The sequence below is a fragment of the Cygnus atratus genome, chromosome 5 (assembly GCF_013377495.2).
Source record: "Cygnus atratus isolate AKBS03 ecotype Queensland, Australia chromosome 5, CAtr_DNAZoo_HiC_assembly, whole genome shotgun sequence".
NCBI classification, from domain to species: Eukaryota; Metazoa; Chordata; class Aves; order Anseriformes; family Anatidae; genus Cygnus; species Cygnus atratus.
Genome location: NC_066366.1, coordinates 50,536,640 through 50,545,460, shown reverse-complemented (window position 1 = coordinate 50,545,460; position 8,821 = coordinate 50,536,640).

The window sequence follows — 8,821 nt, the reverse complement described above, 5'->3', positions numbered from 1 at the left end:
TCAGAAAATGTCCTGAAAACAGTTTTTCTAATAATTTAGTTGACATATGCAAGGGATATGAGTGGTGGATTTTCAATGCAGTTCTCAGGGCCATCCTCATTACCTTTATGATCCTCACAGATCATAAATGTCTCCTTGCAGTCAGACCCTGGGGCCACTGGTCCAGGGCATCATTTGGCTGGGAAATTACTCCTCCTGAGTAGTGCAGTTGCGAACACAGAGATGCACATGGGTTGAAGGCCTGTTCCTGTGGAAAAATGCAGTTGGGATTTGAGCCATTGTTTATATTTATGCTTAGTTTATTTTTCATAAGAGGTCTATCCTGTGCGATACTGATGATAATTCTTGGGTGACCAGACAGTCCTGTGCCTGGAGACTGTTTCCAGAGACAGAAAAGCCTAACATGATAGCTCATATTGGTGAAACTGAAGTCTGGTAGGAGTAAAAATAATTACAAGTATTTTTAAAATGGTATCTACATCCAATTTACTACACAAAACATCTAGAGCTGGCACTCTTGCCTCATTTTAACAGCCTGGACATTGTTCCCATCTGAAGATTCAGCACGTCAGCTAAGCATGTGCTTAGATATGAATGAGGGCAGGGAGGGAGGGAGGGAGGAAGAAAAACAAGGTCAAATGTAGCAGTTCTACCTAAATGGGCCAGAAACCTGGAAGGGTCTTGGGATGAGGAGGTGGCAATTAGAAATTAGATAATTACATCAATGTTAGCCAGAAAAGACTACCTCTCAAGAGGGGAGGGAATTGGGAAGACTCACAAGGCATTGACAATGTATGACAACCTCAGCCCAAGCCAATAAATCCCCCGCCAACCTCCAAGTCAAGTCCTCCCCAGCATCGTCCCCATGAAACACATTGCAGTAATCCTGTCATCCTCGGGTCTGGTTTGTACGGGAAGGGGTTAACTCTCTGTCAGCCTACGTGGCACAAATTAAAAGCTCTTGTTATTTTGGTTTTGTTTTTTTAAAAAATTGTGTTGGAGAAAGAGGCAGGCTTTAAATATTTGCGTAGGCTGCTTGGCAACAAATTGCATGTGATCTTTGTCAAAACAATGAGTTCTGCGAGAATTTACATCGTGTTTCACTGGTGCTAAGGGCTCCTGACCAGTGCTCAATGGCTGTTTTGTGGGCAGAAACAGTGTGAGCCGGGCTGTGCGGTGCATTGCTAGCTGCTGCTGGACTGCTGGAAAGAGACCGAGCTGTCAGAAGCCGAGGGCCTGGCCCTGAGTGAAACTGAGGGTTGTGCTGTAGGTGAAATGAGCAGGTGGGAGTGTATCCCCCTAGGCGTGGGGGTGCGCTCCTGGGTGCTGCTGCGGGGTGTAATCCGCACACACAGCATCGTGCTCCCTGTGACTGGTGGCTGCAGGGATCTCTTCTCTGGTTTCAGGCAGTGGGCTGAGCACCCAAAGGTTTTCCTTCAGAAAGGATGTCTGCTGTTAAACAGACGGTATCCTTCCTCCGTCAGCTGGGAAATGACTTTGGTTCAGCTGTGCAGAGCATACATTCACTTGCAGTTACTCCAAAATCATTGAAATCAGCTCAGAAACTGCTTTTTTTTTTTTTTTTTTTTTTTTTAACACTAAGCACTGTGGCCTTTCCCTTTCCCTTTCCCTTTCCCTTTCCTTCCTAAACCCCAAAACATTGAATATATTTGGGATTCTCTTCCTGGCAGGAACTGGACTTTTAAGAGAACATAGTTTACAACAGCAACAAGAAGAAAACAGTGAGAATTTCTGGTATTGGGTTTGCAACCCCTTCCATAAGTTGGGGAGGTAACACCCTTTCCCTGCATTGATGGCCTTAGGTTAGCACCGTTTGAACCATTCCTGGTGAGGGTAGAGGGGTTAAGCACATGCAGTACCAACTGGGTTGCTTTAAGAAAGAATGTAAGAGAGAGTTGAACAAGGATGTATCTAGTACCCTACCTGCAAATATGAATGAAAATAAAAAACAACCTGATTGCTGTCTCTTCGCTTTCATCAGTCAAAATACAGCCATTGCTTTCTATTTACACAGGTGATAATAAAACCACATAGCTTTTCTGAAACTTCCTCTATGTGAAGATAACGTGAGTATACCAGCTCACAAGAGCTGGGAGAAGCAGGGCTTGGTAAGCAACAGCATCCAGTCCTGTAAGTAAGCAAATATAAATTCAGAGAAGTGACTTACATGTGATCATGTAACAACCTAAGCCACAGCCAAAGGCTGATATCCAGATCTTCCAAATTCAGGTGCTCTGAACTCAGTGAATAACTATAACTCCTTGAAACTCTGTGGCTATTTGTTTTTGCTCTCAGAACACATCTAAATGGCGGAAAGGAACTTTCTAAAAGTGTCACCCAGTAGCAGGGCACCCACTGTCTGTGCTTCCGAGCCTCTCTCTGTGAATATTGTGTGAAAGAGATGAGTCTTTGTGAGGCTGTATGTGAAGAACATGAGGCAGTGACTTCTTGTGCGTGGATGTGTATAACTGCTAGAGATGGCACTGGTCACATGCAGATGTGTGCGCACATTCATGTCCCGCATACATTTATAATTTTACACACAGTCGTGACAGAGAGGGCATATGGGCTCCGTACATACAGAGGTATGAACTGCAACAAACATCTAGCAACACGTGTTTTCAAATATGCCAATGCTTTTGTTTTTAAGTGCAGGATAGCCTTGAAAGACTGGGCTGTATGTTTTAGCAACTGTCTTACTGTATTGGTAGCAGAGGATTAAATTATGACCATCAAACCATTCACCTTTGTCAGTGGATCTAAGCACAAGCTGTTTGATAGCAACAAAAAATGCTGCCTGATGGCAGCTTTGCAGCTTGGTGAATGAGTACATTAGTTCCCAGCGGCTGAGCACTAACTGCACCCTGTTATCACTTTGCAGTTGCTGTTACTACTTTTGCTTTACTCAATGGCTTCTTTTCCCAAGGTAGAAATCTGTAAGGAGCGGCATTAAAACTCTTGGACTTGGTCTGTGTAAAAGCTAGGAAAATGCAAAGAGAAACAATACTCTTTTAAGATCAGCCTCACAAAACTAAAGGCAAAGGACCATTAGACGGACTCTCTGATCTGGCTTTTACGTTGCAGAACATTACACTTTGCACAATTAACCCACTTTTGAATAAACTGTACTGTGTTTGGCTATGGCACATCTCGAAAGGCCTGCTCTCTCTCTAAAGACACTAGGAGTTGGCAAACCATCATTTCTCTGGATGACTGACTCACTATTAAAATCCCCTCATTTGGATTTGTCTTGGCTTCAGCTTCCAACCATTGGTTTTTGTCTTTCTTGTCCCAGCTGCATTTAAAAACCCATTGATGGCTGGTGTTTTCTTCTCAAAAAGAAAATGAACTACACGCATGAAGAGCCCTGAACACTTTTGCCTCTTCATTAAATACTTCAATGGTGTTTCAGTGGTCATCATAAGAAAGAGCTCCTGGACGGATAAATATTTTTGCAATCAATTGTGCAATAAAACTCAGCGAGTTGTGTGAAAGCAGATAAAAAGCACTGAAGTCAAAATGCAAAACACACCAGTGTGACGGCATGAGGTCAGGCTTTCACCTCTTCCTGGAATCTCAAAGAGCGCCTATAAAAGTTTGTTTCAATTAAATGCGATAAGCCATTGGCTTGTATAAAAACCTGTGGGATGTAACAGAGAAAATCCTTGAATGGACTGGACAGCCTGCCAGATCTTCCCAAACCTGGGCGCTTTCCTTTGGCAGATTTTTACACTGGCAATTCTACAGTCTTGGAAACAGTTACGGCTGGGGGGGGTCTTCCATTCAAACCCATCTCTGCTGCGTTGGTTTGGGCCAGTAGCAGATGCACCAGATGTCTTTACTTTCACCAGTTCTTCTAAGGGGGGGGGGGGGGGGGTGTTACAGGGTGTTTTCCATTCCCAAACATGACCTGAATTCAACATCAATTGAATTTTGTACTATGACATCATCTGCCAGTTGGAGTCAATGGAGTTATAGCATAAATAGATGTATTCCTGAGTCTTTCTCAGAAGCAAAGTAACAGACATTCCCATCAAAGCCGAGTTAAGAGCACTAGCCAAGTGGTAATGCCTCTTATCCTTGTCTTCCTCCTTAACTGCTGATCATTTTTACGGTTATGAAACAGGCAAAACAAAGCAAAAATTCATATAAATCCATAAATTTCTTAGCCCCTCAACTCTCATCTACAATCCAGGTTGATAAAGAAGTTGATAAACCCTGTTAGATGCTTACAGTTAACTGTGATCAGGTGAAGTATCACTGGCCACAACTTCTAAACTGTCAGCTGCAGCAACCACAGGGGCATGTTTGACATTGGTAGGGCTCCTCACGGTCACGCTTTGATATATGGTAAGGACAAACTTTCAAAATCACCAACCTCCTTCTGCTAAGGAACGGCTGCTGGGTTTTAATTCTCCCTATTTTCAGAGGCTTCTGGCAGAACCGCTACATTAAATATTCAGTGAAATACAAGTAAGGTTTGAAAATGCCTGCTCCTGAAGAGCTTGGAAACATTAGTGCATCTTTTACTGCAAAAACCTCAGCCTGGCAGGTTAGGCAATCAGGGTCATGCACCTTTTAACTCAAAAAAAAAAAAAATCAGCTTATTCATCAGCTACAGGGAACTGCCCCTCAATTTGAAATATTTATGTATTTCCGCTATTTGCCAAGTTGATGTTTTTTGGGGAGGCCAGGGATGGAATCTCTTCTCACATCTCTTTCACAGTCAGGCTGACTTGACATTGGATGTAAAATAGAAACCATTTCTTCAAATAGAAACAAACAAATAGAAGGAAGGTGGAATTACTTCTGAAGTGAGCTGCATCGACAGGCAGTTTAGCTGAATGTTGTATTTGGAGAATATTTGACATCTCCAATGTTATAAAAGAGGTCAGGCAGCTTAAAAGGAGCATTCTTGCTTGCTTGCTTATAAGAAACTAATTTGTTTTGTTATGATGAAGTAAGCAGGATAGATCACACATAATTCATTGCTCTACAAACATTTTATTACAAGAATATGCAGGTTGTTTTCTATAATATAAAATATTATTTCAGGGCTAGTAGATTTTGTTTCAGGCATGTTAAGTCAGGAAATTACACAAAATTGCAATATACAGAAGATTTGAGATCTACAGATGGAAAGCTGTGTATAAAAGCCAGCAACGTTATCATCATTTTTATAACATCTGCAACTACAGCGCTTAAGCACTGTAATGACTACCTGCTGCCTTACTTCCAATCCTAGTGTTCAAGGGGTAAAAAATAGACTATGCAATCTCCATTTTCCACTTGAAGTATTCATTTCTGGTTGGTGTAGGAGACAGCTGATTTATCATTTACACCATGTTAAATATTCGTAGTTATGTCCAGAAATAGTATTTGCCAGTGAATATTATTCCAGAACCCTTGACTTGTATTTATCGTATATACAGTGAAAGTACCTCAAATTTCTCTAATCGAGATAATTCAAGCAGATGAACGTCACCTGGCCAGCTAGGGTCACCTGGAGCCAAACATTGTGCAGCAAAGGGAGTTGTCCTGCCCAGAGCATCGTTCGGATGTGGTTTGGATTGCTTCTACCTGCACAACTTCACCAGCTGTTGCTATCTACAGAAATATCCATCATCCCAAATCACGGTAAAGCCTTGCATGGTGTTGGCTCTTCCATTCCTTGGGACATTATTTAAGCCACTGCTGGCACCAGGCTGGTATCTCCACCCTTGCACTGAGATCAGGTAGGATGAAATGATGAAATTGATGTTATGGGAACAGATTGTGGAAAAGTTGAAAACTCTTAGGAGACACACAGATGTTCCAAAGATGAAAGGCTCACTTCATGGGTCTTTTTCCTGGCCTTCAGGCCATCTATACCTGGAAAACCGGTCCTGTTATAGCTACACATTGCAGCCTTTGTTCAGTATCTGCTGGGGCAACAAATCTTCATAACATGCTGGAACATACAGAAGGAAATTTGAAGGTCATAAAATCAATTGGTCACACACAACTGAGAGCAAGTAAGTCCCAAAGGAGAAGAATTACACAGTACTGTCAAATGGATGAGATCAACTGCATCCTGCGTCCACCAGAAACAAAGGAAAAATAATAGGAAGGGGAAAAAGGGAAAAATAATGAACAAGTTTCCAAAAACTTTATAGAGTTTTTACTGTCAAGTCCTCTGTGAATCTAAAGAAGAGTTTTGCTCTAGTGAAGGGGAAGATTTTGAACAAAAGGGCCATGGCAACAGAAACAAATCAGCTCCACAAGTGCATAATATTCAAATGAGTTTTACATAACAACCCTCCTTTTCTTCCCGCCTTCAGACTGCATGAAAGAACGACAGAAAATCAAACTGCATGTAAGAAAGCCAGCCTGCAGGCCAGGGAAGGGCCTATCCTACTGCCTCTATCAAATAAAGCACGCAAATTCTCAGTAAATCACACCTTAAAATAAACCATGCTCACTCACCAAAGGAAAACAAACAAACAAATAAAAACCAACAAACCAAGAACAGAGGAAGGACAGGGAGTGACCCACACAACCCTGCTTCCACCACAGCACCTGCACTGGTGCAGAATCTCAAGGACTTCACCTACATGGCTCTCATGTGGAAGTTTTTCCTGGTGGGACACCATCACCCCAAAAGACACAATCTTGAAAATACTGCTGCTCACTGGAAAGTGCATTTTGCTGCTAGGTTGGTACATACAAATTTCACCAAGCAAATAATATGAATCCAGCTCAACCTATCCAAGTTAGCGGTGTATGGCGAAACTTATTTATAGCAAACTGAGACCTTTTAGCAAATCCTGCAGTCTACTTCTTGCCATTAAGTTGTGGCAGTTGATGGCCTAGGGGTTTCTAGGAGTCAAGGAAGGAGGAGACACAACAGAGCAGAAGAAAAGAGGCCGCTCAACACGCAGAGTTTGTTCATACTCTCAGCAATACATGGAGGCCGGGCACGAGTCACCACACCTCTTCCTCTGATAGCAGCTGAAAGGGATCGGGATTGGGACTGGTTTAGTGGGGCACAGCACTCTGCTTTTGAAGCTGATATTCATTTTATTGATTATATTAATTTTACCAATTAATTCATTGCTTGTTACTGAACTTTGTTGTGGAAGTAGAATATATATTTTACTGGTCTTCCTTGCCTTCAAAGAAAAACTCATAGCGCACTTACATTTTATACTTTTTTTTTCATGACCTCACTTGTTCCAATTGCTTAATCCTCTTAATACGGTCTCTCTCATTCCTTTTGCACCTTTTCTTGAGTGTCTCCTGCTTACTTTGTTGAATTAGACTGTCTTTTTTCTCCTGACTTTTCTTGCGTTTTGCTTTGAAAGTCAACTTTACATGGTACCCCTCCCAGTGTTTACATGTGTGTGGGTGGAGGAGCCAGACTGGAGGGTGGCTGCTGTCGGACAGGGTAATAAAAGCAAAATCTTTGCTTAACTATTCATCTGGCACAGTTAATGAATCTTTTCTCATGGTTGGCACTCCTAGGTGTTTCAGATATAGGCTAAACAAGAAAAATGAAGTGTTGATGAGACCCGCGGTGGCATACTTATTGCCTTGAAATGGAGTCACCATCCAGGTCAGGTTGTACTGTAACTGTAAAATGTGAGAGTTAAATGATAATTTGGATTGCTTTTGGTTGAAGGTTACAGATTTCAACCTTCCTCTCTTTTCCTCATTCAGCTGTAAAGTAAGAAAGCCTCTGTTTTTAGTCTTCAGTCAGGAAGACTTCAAAAAAAACCCTACATGTATTAAAAATTGAGCAAAATCCTCGCCTTCTCTGTAGCCCCATTGAGGAGCTAGAAGAGTGTGGGAAGACTTGAGGGCTGTGCTGGTAGTGTAGGGTCAGGACCCAAACGTCCAAGACCTTTCCAGAAACACCGTATTTGTCTCCAGCAGGCCTGGGGAGTGCAACAAGGACATTTTGGGAGTGTGGGTGGAGGGAGGTCTAGAAGGGTTTGCTGTGGAGATATTTTTGTAGCGCTTTGACCAGAGCAGTCAGGGATAGCCAGCAGCATGTCTGTATAGGAAGTTACGCTCCTGCGAGGTTTGGGGTGAATATTCACAGTGCCCTCGCGTGGATGTGCCTATTGCAAGACAGACATCATCTTTTTCTGGTTTTCATTGCTCTGGAACTGGTTTAAACAAAGCCAGAAAACAACCTGCACCTGGAATGACTGTTCGTATGGCGAACTCTGATTATAAACCAAAGTAATGTAGTTACAATGTCATAAATATATCTATAGTTTCCTTTGTGGCAGACACCTTCCCTTGATGTTTTAGCAGGAGCCACAAAGCACCCTTGATCTGGACAGGCACAAAACCTAGCTGTAGGATTTGTGTGGTCCATTGTTTTTTTATTATTATTATTTTTTTCTACTATCAGACAATCTTCAAGTATAAATTTTCTTCTCAAACTGAGAATTCAACTCATTAAATCACTCGCAGGTAAGATATGCAAAGGAAACAAATGCAGATGTCAAACAAAGCTTTTTAATATCTTTATTCTGCATACACTAGAAAGTAAAAAGATAAAGGTGATGAAGAATGGTAAGTTCCCCATGAACTTCCTATTAGACTCCTTGTCTTGTTGTATGTGACCAAAATCTTTTTTTAATAAACCTGTTATTATAGTTCAGAGTCTCTGCCAAGTGTTTATAGTGTTGCCCTGAGTAACAAGTCTGAGCCAAGGGACTTAATTAAATGTAACCTGCTTTTTCAGTTAGAGAATTGTCCTTAAACATCAAAAGGCAAACGAACTTCAATAACAAAAACTGAAATCACT